The sequence below is a fragment of the Xiphophorus maculatus genome, chromosome 7, assembly GCF_002775205.1.
Source record: "Xiphophorus maculatus strain JP 163 A chromosome 7, X_maculatus-5.0-male, whole genome shotgun sequence".
In the NCBI taxonomy this organism is placed as follows: domain Eukaryota; kingdom Metazoa; phylum Chordata; class Actinopteri; order Cyprinodontiformes; family Poeciliidae; genus Xiphophorus; species Xiphophorus maculatus.
The window spans coordinates 11,864,023-11,877,382 of record NC_036449.1 but is presented as its reverse complement, the minus strand read 5'-3'; the positions used below and the strand labels follow the sequence as shown (position 1 = coordinate 11,877,382).

General features: G+C 38.8%; 1 protein-coding gene across 1 annotated transcript in view; it reads left to right on the top strand.

Annotated features, from left to right (window-relative positions):
- The first annotated feature begins 864 nt into the window (after positions 1-864).
- Positions 865-13,360, top strand: part of LOC102225865 (transcription factor Sox-1a) — a 104,004-nt gene continuing 91,508 nt past the window's right edge. Inside the window, exons 1-2 of the transcript XR_002752976.1 lie at positions 865-1,348; positions 1,424-1,695. The gene's annotated coding sequence lies outside the window, so the exon portion shown is untranslated. The remainder of the gene's footprint in view (positions 1,349-1,423; positions 1,696-13,360) is intronic.

The following is a 13,360-nucleotide window of genomic DNA, read 5'->3' as shown; positions in this document are numbered from 1 at the left end:
GTGTATTTCTGACTGCACTGTAAGATGCAGTCAGAGATTTACTCCAACTTTACAGAAACAAATATAGCGTTTTTCTCCTTATTGTCAGATCTCTGACCTTCCCTACCATCTCCTCACTTTGACTGTTTCTTGTTACCAGGATGGAGTGACAGCTTGTCAACGCGGCTGCTCCATAATAAGACTCCAACCTCCTCTGGCTGTTGCAGAGCTCATAAAAAAAAGGAAGAAAAAGCATCAAGGTCTTCCACTCTCCTTCCTTCAGTCTTTTCTCTCTCTTCTCAAAGCAGAGAATCAATCAGCTGTACGCACACACATCCAAGCACACGACTCATTTCTTCTGCCTTCCCCTCGACTATTCAGCAGCCAGTGATCATTTAGACTTGACATGTATTGTGAAAAACTGAGCTGCTTTGCCTCTTTCTTCCTCTCTTTCTTTCTCTCCTTTTCTCTTTCAACTGTCTGTCATTAATGTCCAGGTCTTACAATATACCGACGGAGGAGAGGAAGAAAGCAGAGAGTGAGGGATGAATTGATGGATGGGAGGATAAGCACTCTGTGTCCTTTCTTTAAAGATTTGTTATTGTACAGTACTGTCTCACAGTCATTTTTGGTTGGTGTTTCAGTCTGAAAGCCCATCCACGTGCTCTTTTGTATGGGAAAGCAATAAGGCCCCATTGAATGAAGCTGAATGGACCTGCCATCCTTAGGGGCTGAGGCCTGAGGACTCCTATTCTTTAGCCCCCAATCTAATTGGAGCTGAAATGAAATGGAGGTTTCTTATGAAAATAGGCTTTGTTTGGCTGCAAGGCTGGTAATTCATAAACAATAAGCAGGGCTCCATTGTGTAGATAATAATATATTCATGCCGCTGGAGATGGGGAGAAGGCAAAGCGAAGGCTGAGGATATATAAGGAGGATAGGCAGAGACAGCGATGGAGAGTGGAGGGGAGGAGGAAGACGAGGGGCTAATAGCAAACAGTGGGTCAAGGAAAATTGGTAATGGTTGGGTAGGGGCGAAGGATTTAATAGAGCAAGTGAAAGGACTTTAAGTGGGCAGGAGTGAGAAGTGAGTTGGAGTGAGAGAGGTGAAAATGACAGGAACGGGCGAGATGGACAAGATAAGGACGAGGCGAGAGGTGGTGGGTGGGTAGGAGATTGGAAAATGGCTACAGGTGACTGGTTTTGGAGGAAGCCAAGTGAGTAAAAGTATCATCAAAACTAGAGTGGCGGGGAGCTGATAGAGACGAGCGGTCAAGTGCAGGGACAGAGCAGAGGGAACGGTGGCGAGAGGATGCTGGTGTTGCTGCCGAGGTTTGAAATCTGGAAGGAGGGAGGAAAAGAAAAAAAGGTGAGCCATGCCTCTTCTTTGCTTCGCCGGTCTGTGCATATGATCTGCTCACTGTTGTCATGAATAATTCTGCAGGTCAGGGCTGTGCCTCTCTGTGGAGTTCAACCGTTTTGAAAGTGGGGGAAGAGTTTCTCACTTCTAAGGACACGAGAAAACTGAGCTGGACGTGAGTGCTGCGTGGAGATGCAGGCTGACTGAGGAGATCCCCCGCTTCCTGTAGAGGATCTGCGCTGCTGTGACACTTAATATCTGTATTATTATATTACCTAGAAAATGCTTTGGACGCTACCTGAAAACAAGGCTTCAAATGAAAACCTGCTGTACACCAGGGACATTTTTTTGAAATGGTAAGTAAATTTGAAAGAGCACTTTTGAAGTGCACTTGAACTAAGTGCTTATCTTAGCACATGTTTGCATGCTCATGGATGTTAGTTTTTCTTGTTGTGTGCACACGCTACAAAAATGCTAATGACTCCTTCAAAGGTTATAACTTTTTTATTTTAGATACCTTTTCTGCCGAAACTGTAAATAGCCATATTTGATTAGATCACTTTTTAAAACAGAAAATTGCAGACGTAACAGGAAGATTTTATATTATGAAAGAAAGCAATTTAAAAGTTCACTTGTCATTAAACACACCTTCTTGAGGTTAGCTTTTAATACAACATTCAGTCTTCCACTTTTATATTAAGAAACTTGTGATTTCAGGTAGTTCAGGGTTTGTTATTCATGCTGTTCTATGAACTTTCAAGAAATATTTTACTCTTTTGAACAAATGTCAATTGTTTTGAGATGGATCATTCACATTTAAACATTATAGACAAAGAATCAAGCTATGAAAGCAAGAAAATTAAATATTAATTTCAACATATTGATTAAAAAAATCTTCCTGTTCTTGTTTTAAAGTACTATACTATATGCTGTGGTCCTGATCATAACTCGGGTGAAGTATTAACACACGGAAGGCTGAGTTTTTTCATTTTATCCACTAGATGGCAGCATTTATTAAGATGTTCACCAAATTCCATCACCTGTAGACAGAGAGCGTCAGAGCACTACGTGAGTCTTAAGCGATAAATTTGGACTCGGTGTAAAGCCACATTTCACTGGTCTAATATAAAGAGGCAGATGTCCATGTTTCATTAAATATGATAAACTGGCTTTCTGATATGACTATGACTAATTAGGACTGAAAAGCTGAGTATTTAATCGTGATTATATTTTGTGTTGATCCCATGGTAACTTGTCCACAAGATGGCAATGATGCATAATGAAAATACTTATAACTATATGTGTGAGTTTGCGCTGGCTTGTGTTTGAGAATTGAAAACGGACTTTCCACATATGGATGCTTTTGCAGATAACAAAGTGTAATCAAATTGCCTAATGCTCATACATAAAAATAAGTTTTTATGTATTGTCTGTATATTTAGAGTTTTTTTTAGTGTAGTTTTACCCCCCACCCCCTCACAAAATTTTCCGTTTTGCCCTCATCTGTTGGAATCAGTGGCTTTATATTCTGGAGATTAGATTTAAACCATCTTTAGAAGTCGGTGAAGATCAAATCATGTATATGTTAAAACCCAAGGACATAGAGTCAACTTTCTTTTTGACAGAGTCTTTAATTACTTTGCGGTTCTCTACATGACCAGAGCTGGATGTTTCCCCGCTGGGTGTTCTCTGCCTTGTTTTTGTTTATTTTCATGCAGCAGAGTGGTTGCTGGCGGCGCTGGTCACTACAAGTGGCTGGCATTCGGTGCCTGGTAATCAGGCTGTGGGCAAACTGGGTGGCAGTGCTTCGAATGGTTTGCTGGAGATTATCCCAAAATTATCCATGAATTATCCCCCAGAATTACGCCATTCCAGTCACCATTGATGGAAACTGGGAAGAGGGAGAGCGTTGGACTGAGTAGGGGTGTGTGTGAGTGTGAGTGCAGACACACACAAACTGTTAGACAGATTTGGATGGAGCAGCATTGGTCTGCATCTAGTGTAGCCGTGTGTGCATGTCGCTAATGATTCTGGCAGTGTTGGTACATTGGGGTAATGGAGCATGTTAATCCACATCAAACAGCTATTAGCAGCAGATTTTACTTGTAAAATCACTGGTTATGCTGACAGGGAATGCAAACTAAAGACTATCTTTTAACTTATATCACCGTTGCTCAGTCGACTGCTTTTCAAAATGCAAAAAATATAACTTTGCTTTATAATGCCTCTATCTGCTTGTATAAACTGCCTTTTGAAGTACTCATGCACCACAAACATGTTCACATTTTTACCCTGAAACCACAAACATCAGTGTATTTTTGTCAGACCAACACTCCACATGCAGAATTGTGATGTTGGAAAAAAAATGTACATGATTTTCAAAGGTCTATATAAACAAAGATTAAAAAAAAAAGCTAAGCATTTGTTTTTGTTTTCCTACTCTCTGAGTCAATAATTAGTGGCAGTATCCTTCTGTGCCATTACAGCAGCAAATCTTCAGTAGCAGGTTTCTACCATCTTTGCCAATCTGCAAACTGAACTCATACTACTTTGCAAAAAAGGAAAGTACAGGCTTGATTGGATCTACATCTTGACTTAATCTATGATTTGAAGTTGCTTTGAGCCATGCCATTGTTCTGGATCCATGTTCAGGTTCCAGCACAGATTGGAAGTTGAACCTCTATCCAACCTGCTTGCAGCCTCCACCAGGTTTTTTTTCCAGGACTACCCTGTATGTTGCTTCATCTCTCCTACCATCAACTCTGATCTGATTCTCACTCTGCTAAAGAAAACCATCCCCACCGCATGATGCTGCCACCACCTTGGTTCACTGCAGGGATGTTGAATTAAAGGTGCTTTTTCACAATGCGTAACTTTTCACATGTTGGTCAAAACATGTGATTTCTGCAACTCCTTCAGAGTTTTTTTAGGCTTTTGGTTTCTTTTTTGGATAAATCCTCTCCTTGCAAATGTTGTTAGTTTAGGTGAAGTGTCATGTCTTCATTGGATTGCCGTTGTGTCATATTTGTTCTAGTGTTTGGTTGATGGATTGAATGAAGTGCAGTGAGATGTTTAAAGTTTTGGATATTGTTTCTGAACCTAATCCTTCTTTCTTACTGATCTGTCTGGTTTGTTCTCTACCAAAACCTCTGAGACCTTCACAGAACTACTGGATGTACAATGATAATGAACTACATACAATTGTAAGTGCAGGTGCTTCTTGAGACAGTTTGTATTTAGAGGTGTCAGTGTAAATGAGATTAAATCTTTCTGATTTTTATTGGTTAAAATGTTGGAAAACTACATATCCTTTCCCTTCCACCTGGCAATTATGTGCTACTTCTGTTGGTCCATCATATATAACTCTGACATGAATGCTGGTGGCTGTAATACAACAAAATTTGGAAACATACTCTTGCAAGGCACTGCAAAAGTGCAATATAAGTTAATTCTCATGCAAGATATTTTTTCCCCAGAGCTACAAGTTGTTGTACCTGTTAGTTTTTATTATTTTTTTATTGTGTGGTTTCTGTCATTACAGTTTGAGCAGATAGTGTGTCTGCTGGGGTTCCAGAGGATGAATGGTGCGGCTGAACCTCTCTGCGATAAGTGTTCCACAAACGGGTCCGCAGATTGTCCTCTGAGCCATTTTACACAGACTGAGAACACAAATTATCCTCTGCATTCATTCCCTAAACAGACCGCCGGTGGCGCAGACTCAACATAGTTTGTTGTGGCTCAGTCTTCTCTGTTTTCTTGTGCCTTGACTGCACGCAGCAATGCTTATACTCGAGATGGGATAACAAATGTGTGCTTCTCTCACACGCTCATAAACAAAGGCCAAATGCAACGCAGGCGAATAGAATAAATGCACATCTAAGGCGAGGTGAGAGAACAATTAGGTTTAGAGAGAAACAGAGACGCACAGACTGGCAAGGACGAGGGAAACGGCAAGAGGCAGCGGGGCCAAAAAGAGGGAGAGGCGGAGGTGGTGAAAGGTTAAGTACTCTCTCTTTTTTTGGATGCTGTACTTCCTGCGGGGCCTTGTTCCTTGACCTGCTGGTTAGAGGAGAGAGGTTAAAAAAATCTTGAGCAAGAGGAAGGAGGGTAGAAAAGGCTAAAGCTGCATGCGAGGCAACAAGGTGAGAGGTGGAAGAGCTAAAATGGGAGGAGTATTTGCCTCTGGCTGATGGGGAACAATTGGACACGTAAGCCCGCATGCACACACACACACACGCACACACACACCCACCCCGACACGCACTCACACACACTCGAGTGCAGAAACAAAATGGACATTCTCACACACACATGCAAACGCGCGCACACTCAGGACTTCAGGCCCAGCAGGCGTATGAACTTCAGTGCAGCTGTTGCCATGGCGATACACTGAGTTGCTGACCCCCTGACTCCATTTTTCCTGCCGCTTGGCTATTGAAAGAGATGATTGACAAGTGTCCAAATGTCAGCCGACCCAGCCTGGCCACACAGATGGAGGAGGGGTGTGTGCGTGTGTTTGTGTGTGTGTGGCAATTTTATGCTACTTTCACTCAAAGGGTGTGAATGTGTGTGCATTGTGGGCATAGATGCATGCAGATATTTAAGTACATTTACTTCCTTTGAAACTGAAAAAGGACCTTAAACAGCAATCACAACAAATTGCCCACACCCCGATGCTAACAATACTCCGAGCAAAGACATCAGCAGAGATAAACACACGCATAACGTGGACGTATTCATGTGTGAACACATATATCCTGACTTGCACAAAGAAAGCAGTCAAATAAAGTCCTTTTGTATGCAGGACAGGGTCGTATATTTGGTTTGTCTTTTGAGCTGCACCAATAATCCATTCAGTGGGACGTGGGATTGACAGTGGCTATTCAGCTTTTTTTTTTTTGTGTGCCTGAGTTTTGTGTTCTGTTCTGCTGTGTGTATGTTTAATTGCACACCATTGATCCAAATACATTGAATTTAATAAGAAAATGAGACTCTGGTGAAAATATGTTACTTTTTTTTCTAACTCAGTTCCCTCTTGCAGCTCCTGTTTTGTGTGTGTCCACTCTTACTTTTGTCTCTCACTGTCTCATTGTGTGCGGGCTTGAAGGGATCGGTCTTATCTTGATCACCCACAGCAACACATTAACCTCTCCTCCCTTATCTCTACACTGGTCATTAGTGCCAAAACCCTTAACGTCCTATTGACGGAGGCCACAGAGCTGTGTGTGTAGGTGTGTGCGTGCGTATGTTGAGTTATTGTAAGAGACGTCGATGGGATCTGCTGAGCTGGTGATCTGAGGCGATAACATTATTAGCATTTTGTCTGCATGCCGAGATGTAAGTGAGAGTGACAAAGAGTAAATTGCAGAGGGATATTCTACACTTAATTACAGGAATTTTAAAATACATTGTTTATTATTTGACGGGATAGAGCTTCTATTTCATCATTACCATCTCCAGTATAGACACGTAAAATACCTCAAAAATGAATGTTTTTTTTATTAGAGTAGGATTAGCACACGGTAAAGAATTTTGAAGCATCCTATCTTTAACTTGTACATTTTTTGTGTTTTTCAAAAAGACTGTACATCATTAACTATTTTAAAAATAAAATCAGCAGTTATTTGCAAACCTACTAAATATTACAAACTAAACATTTTTATTTAGACTTTTATTACATTGATTCAAGAGTTTACAAAAACTGTAACTAGGTTTCAAAACATTCTGTTTGGATTAGGTACAAATATGACAGACACATTTTTGCCTTAGTAGCTCTTTTATAATGACAAAATGCTTATATATATTTATATGATAAACAAACTTGATGAGAACTCACATTTATTTTTCCACTATCCACAGTCAGAAAAGTAAATGAGCCTTGTTGTCAGAGAAATGCAGCAAAGAGTTCATCTTCTCAAAGATCCAGTTGGTCCTTGGTTCTACTGGAGGTTTGTCCAGTTGAAGGGGAGTTTTCCTTTCCTACTGCTACAGGCATGTTCAGTTTGAGGGATTGCTGCACAGTTAGCAACTCGGTGCACTCGACTGTGCACTGACGCTACATTTTCTACCAGTGGAAGTGATTGTTACAAGTCAGTGAATCGTTGTGACAGACTGGATTTCCTTAGGTAGCAAACATTCTGACCTATTTGACTAATAAACTGAAGTTGACTTCAATAATCAAACTGGAATATAGGTAATTGACTTTAAACTTGTCCGTATGACCTGCCTATCAAAAACTTGATACTTTGCTAAATGCTGATGGAACTTTAATGGAGTTATGACTATGTAAAATAATCTATAACCCACTATTAGGTCTGGTGGAGAAACTGATTTTGTCTTGTTTCCCTTTGGCACTGAGACTCTTGATGGTCACTGCAAAAACACAGAACCCTACCAAGTATATTTAAGTCTTGTTTCTAGTGCAAATATCTTATTACTCTTGAAATAAGACAAAACTAATTTGCAAATAACTTATCAGCAAGATTTAAGAAAATAATTCCTTAATATTGATGAAAATGTCCTAGTTCCACTCGCAGATAAATTTACTTACAACAAGACAATTTTCCCATGTTGAAAGTTAGATAATCTGCCAATGGGACTAGAACTTTTTCATCAATATTAAGGAATTATTTACTTAAGACAAGCTATTAAAAAGTAACCTATCTTGCTGATAAGTTACTTTTCAATTAGTTTTGTTTTAATTCATGTAAACTAAGATATTTGTACTAGAAACAAGACAAAAAATACTTTGTAAGATTTTGTGTTTTTGCAGTGTTCATATGGCATCGTGTTGTAGCAGAAGATTTTAAATATGTTTGGTTCTGCGTATCAAAAAGTTGAAAATGGGTCATGATGGTCTTTCAACAGAAAAATGTTCTTAAACCCTATTAAGAAAAGTTCCAGCGCTCCGGAGGATCTAGAGAAGTTGAGAAATGGTTGAAGACCCATCTTTCATTAGCAGCAAATTAAAAAATATATACATATATTTCCTGTTGAAGATTATGCTATACTCCAATAAAGATTTTTTGCACATCTTTTCCAGGGGTGTCAATAAATAGAAGAATGGTCTATGAGTTGCTTCTTTTACTGCTTTGTGTCAAGCAGCTGTCAACATTAAGTCCACCACAAATTCAATCAGTTCAGTATGTCTTTTTTTCTTCACATTTGGATATCATGTATTGCAGCAATAGTATCATTTATCTTAAATATGGTCTCGCCCATCCAACTTAGTTTCAAAATAAAAGGAAGCACATTAGAAAACATATGTCTGCATAAATTCATTTCTGCGATGCTTTTTCGTTTAGCGTCACAGCACAGTTCATTTCTGAATGGGGAAAATTATACTGAATTGCAAGTGTTCATGTTAAAGACATACCATCCTTAAAAGTCTATTTACTCAAAACCCTCTTTCTGACAGTAACTGAATAAAATTTAAGCATTCAGTTTTGAGGTAAATATGTTCCTCTGCTTGTCACTAAATGCAGTACTTATCTCATGTGTCTCTGGTTTCTGTCTTATCCCAGCCATTTGTGTGTGTTGTAGCGAGGCTGGCAATCTAACAGGTTAAAAGAATAATAGCAACTCTATTTACCGCCAAACAGCCTCTCATCTGCTCAAAATTGCATTTGCTCCATTGCACAGACACACTACAGGATGTGCGCTCTGTGCAGAGTGGGAGAGTCCCCACTCTGCTCTAATATTTAGGTTGAAACAGTCATGTGTTGGAGTGAGCCCTCCTCTTGTCCTCCTCTTCAACGCAAAGCACTGTTAACCACCGGCACTCTCAGAGAGGAATACGCTGACCGCACTTATTGTGCTCTGGATGTGCTGTGTGAGTGAGTGCTTTGAGAGAGTGAAAATATTAGGACTACTATAATCCTCCAAGGTTAAGGATTCTTTGCTCTGTAAATGTTTTTGTTCCCTCTGTGTTTTTTAAAAAAAAAAATATATATATTATATGTTGAATTCTCATTTTTAGTGTTCTTAATGTGGTATTTTCTTTCATTTGAAACACTTAAACACTTAATTATGTTCTGCTGATAAGAAAACATGACCCATATTGCTATTTTTAATCCATTTGCTGCACTCAACTTTTCTCTATGAATCTGTGAACAATGTTAATATGATTTAATTTGCAAATGCTTCCCAAAGCCATGGAACAATTTTGTTTACTGGAACACTGCAAGATCGATGTATGGAGAGCCATTTCAGCCAAAATTAAATAAATAAATAAATAAATAAATGGGTAAAATAAACAAATAAATGAGTAAATGACATATTTACTCCCATTTATATTTATTCATTTATACAATTTTTTATTCCCAGATTTATTTCTTCCTGGGCTTTTTCATTTCCCTATTTTTCTTTTTCCCTATTTATTTATTTATTTAATTTTGGCTGAAATGGCTCTCCATATCAGCAGTACTTTGTACAGTAACTGTGTGTAAATAAGAAATACAATTTAAAAAACGGGTTACCGCTCTCCTTGATTTGCATTTCTATCCTGCTTACATTTCTAATGCAGCACTGATTGAAGGTGTGTGTGCACTGTGAGGAACTTTTTGCATGCGTGGTTAACAGGTGCACTTTATGAAATTTGTCTATGCAGATGCATGTACATTCAACGTGGGTGCAGGTTTAACTCTTGTCTCTGTCCCTGAGGTGTAACGATTTCGGTTTGCGGCTCAGTCATGCAATGCTCGTGTTCAAACATTGATGGCGCTGCTGCTGCATTGTTATTAATCACAATGGCAGCTATACTGTGGATCCACTCACCGCCCAGCATTACATTAGGGGACATTATCTAAATACTCAACAAAGTGAAATTGAATTTAGGACTCCCGCTGCACACACACGCACACGCCCACGCACCTCCTCCTTCCACTCTGCAGGCTCAACCAGCCTGCTTCAGGATCCCATTCTCTCCTTATTGTTGGGTGGGGATGGAAGGTGGGGTAGTTGAGCAGGATCCTCCAGTCCTCATCCACTTTCAAATTGAATCAGCCTCAATTTGACCTTTTATGTCCCAGAATCCGCTACAGATGTACAGTATGTGCACACAAGCGAGATTTGACACATGTCTGTGTGTGCACCCATGTGTGCCCCCGTGTCAGCTCACATTGCTCCCGGTGAAGTGGGAAACAGCATCTCCCCATTTGCTGCAGAATAGACCAATTAGTGTTTAGCAACAGAGCAGGAACCCGCGTGAATGTGTCATTGATTAGCAGGATTTAGCTAATCATCACATCTCATAAACTCACCCGTTAATGTCAGCTGGATCTCCTACGGTACGCCTCCTTCTCCCTTCCTCAATCCGTCCCTCTGTCTGCTTTCCTTCTCCTTTCAAGACCCCTCTTCCCGTCTTGCCTTTTCCGCACTTGTATTTTTGCCCATCTGCCACAGTCTGTCTTCTTTCTCCTTTTCTTCCTCTTCTTCTCCCTTCAACTCAAGTTCTTCCTTCCTCTCTTTGCCCTTTCTTCTCCTTTTCTTTCCTGCAAGACTGGAGGGTGTACAGTAGAAGAAGCGGAGCGGATGCAGGCTTTCCTTTTGATTTTTTGCTATTTTTAAAGAAAATTAGCACTTATTAATTTTTTTTTTCCTGTAAGCAGAAGGTTTATCTCTTAGGGTTGTGTGTTCTTCTCATTAAGCTTGGTACCTTTTTATGTTTCTCATTTTAGTATATTAAGTAATATTTAGCATTTGAAGAAAGTAGAATCTCTTTCACTTTTAGGTATTAGGAACTATGATGAATTCATCAAAAACACCTATGTAATTAAGATTTTCTCTTGATTTTTTTGTGTTAAAGACTTAAATGGGTTAACATAATAATCAAAGGCAAATATTTTTAATTAAAGATATATTGCAATTAATCATCAATAATTAATTCGTGTATATATTCTTTGTCATCTGGATCCCCTTTCATTTCAAACTTCTCAAAAACTGCAGAAATCAAATTTAAATGCAAATATGTGCCAAAAGATCCACAACTGTAGTCAGAATTGTAATTAAAAGATCCATGATCAAAATGATGCTTTAATTTGATTCTGTTTTCATGAAGAAACCAAGAAACTGAAAAACAATCACAGCAATAAAATGTTCTTTACTATTTCATCAAATTTCACTTACCTCCTTAACAATACATGACATGTTTTTGTTTTGGTAACATAAACATTGCGGAACATTCATGGCAACAAAATGTCTTTTTTTTTTTGGAGTATAAAAATGTTTAAATATCAAAAATAATCTGAAGTAATTCAGAGGTTAGATTATCAGAACCTTTTAGTTTTAGAAAGTAAATGTTTACTGCATCACTATGCTGGGGCTGAGATTAATCACTGTATTTTATTTCACATGGCTGATTTTCTTCTACTGTAAGTTTTATAAAATTGCAAATTTTTCTTTTGAAGTAAGGAGTCGGCTGATGGTAATAAAACGGTTTAATAAGCAGACCCTAAGTCAAAGTTTGACAGATGTTTTTTCTATAATTTTGCTATTTAAATAGACGGTCAATAGGAGAGTGCTTTATTTTTACAAACCAGGGAAATGAAAAATAAATAAATTGCAATCTAGTTGTAGAAGAACCAGGAGTTATTGATAGTGTTACCTTAAAAGCCACTTTTGAGGGGGAAAAAGCAAGAGCACATAAAAAAGTATACATAGGTTAAAAAAAATTAAAATAAAAAATACATACATGTGAACAAAAGTATTTAAATCATTTCAACTTATTATATTAGTGACTCCCTCTTATGTTTTATGGTAGTGGGACATATTATCTTTGAGTCAAGATGGAAAAGATAAATTTCCCTTTAAAGCTCATATTTACTTGAGAATTTCTTTTTTCCATTTCCTTAAACCTTTATTCCTTTTTTATTTATTTGTCTTAATATAGCTTTAGGAACACTTTTATTTATTTGTTATTTTGTGGTGGTGACGATGCTGTGGATCACTAGAGCAGTTTGTTGTGGTTTTTAATTATTTAAAGTTTATTTTTGAAAAAATTAATTTGTTGTCTTTACAAATAATAAATTGAACTTTTAGAGAAAAAAAAGAACTATAAATAAAATGTCATGATTTAAACAAAAAGAGGCTGAATTAAACTGCTGTTTTTGAAACCTTCTGTGTTAAGTGACAACTATTAGTTATCATATTAATTAACATCTGTTTGACAGCACATGGTAGCCAGCTGGAAACATGAAGGCGGACGTGTGGCACGCATGTGGTTACGTGTGTGCGTGTGTGTGTGTGTGTGTGTGTGTTAAAGGTTTCAGGGTGAGGGGAGAGGAGGGGGATCACACCGTTTGATTTGTTGTGTTGCTAATGTGACACTGATTATACAGGTCAGAGTAAAACAAAGCGGCGAAACGTTGCGATGCTAATACAGACGCTGTGATAACAGGGTTGTCGTCTCAGGCGCCCAGCTCGAGCGCAGATCTGCAGATATATACCTTCATGAGAACATATACACTTGCATGCACTCTTTCTTGTGCACCCACATACACCAACACTCTCTCTGCACACACATTCGCATGTCAGAAAAAAGAAGAGAGAGAAAAAACCACTCTTTCTCTCTCAATGACTTCAGCAAACCACACAGAGTCTTTTTTTTGTAAGAGGTAGACTGTTGCCATGGAGAGACGAGGTTAGTGAATTTGACCTATGCTATCATGCTAGCTTTGGTCCCGCAGCTGTAATTTCAAATGAGAGAAAAAAACATGTGTTTCTCACTGAATTGATTTATCCCTATGTTTATGAGTAGATAAGTGCAGTGATGCTTAGATGGAGGGTTATTTTCATGGGGTGACTCTTTTGTGTGTATTGTGTTTATCTAGGCCACTGTCGATGTAGGGAGTACTGTAGCTCTTTTGCTCCCAGCGGGGGGGCCTCTTTTTGTGCTTGTGTGTACGGGTTCCTTTCCTCTGTGTGTGCCTGCAATTTGTTTGTGTTTATTTTGTGCACCATTCTCCTCCGCAGGTACAGCGAAGGCATGGGACACATTGTGATTTATGGAGAACGGTGCGTGAT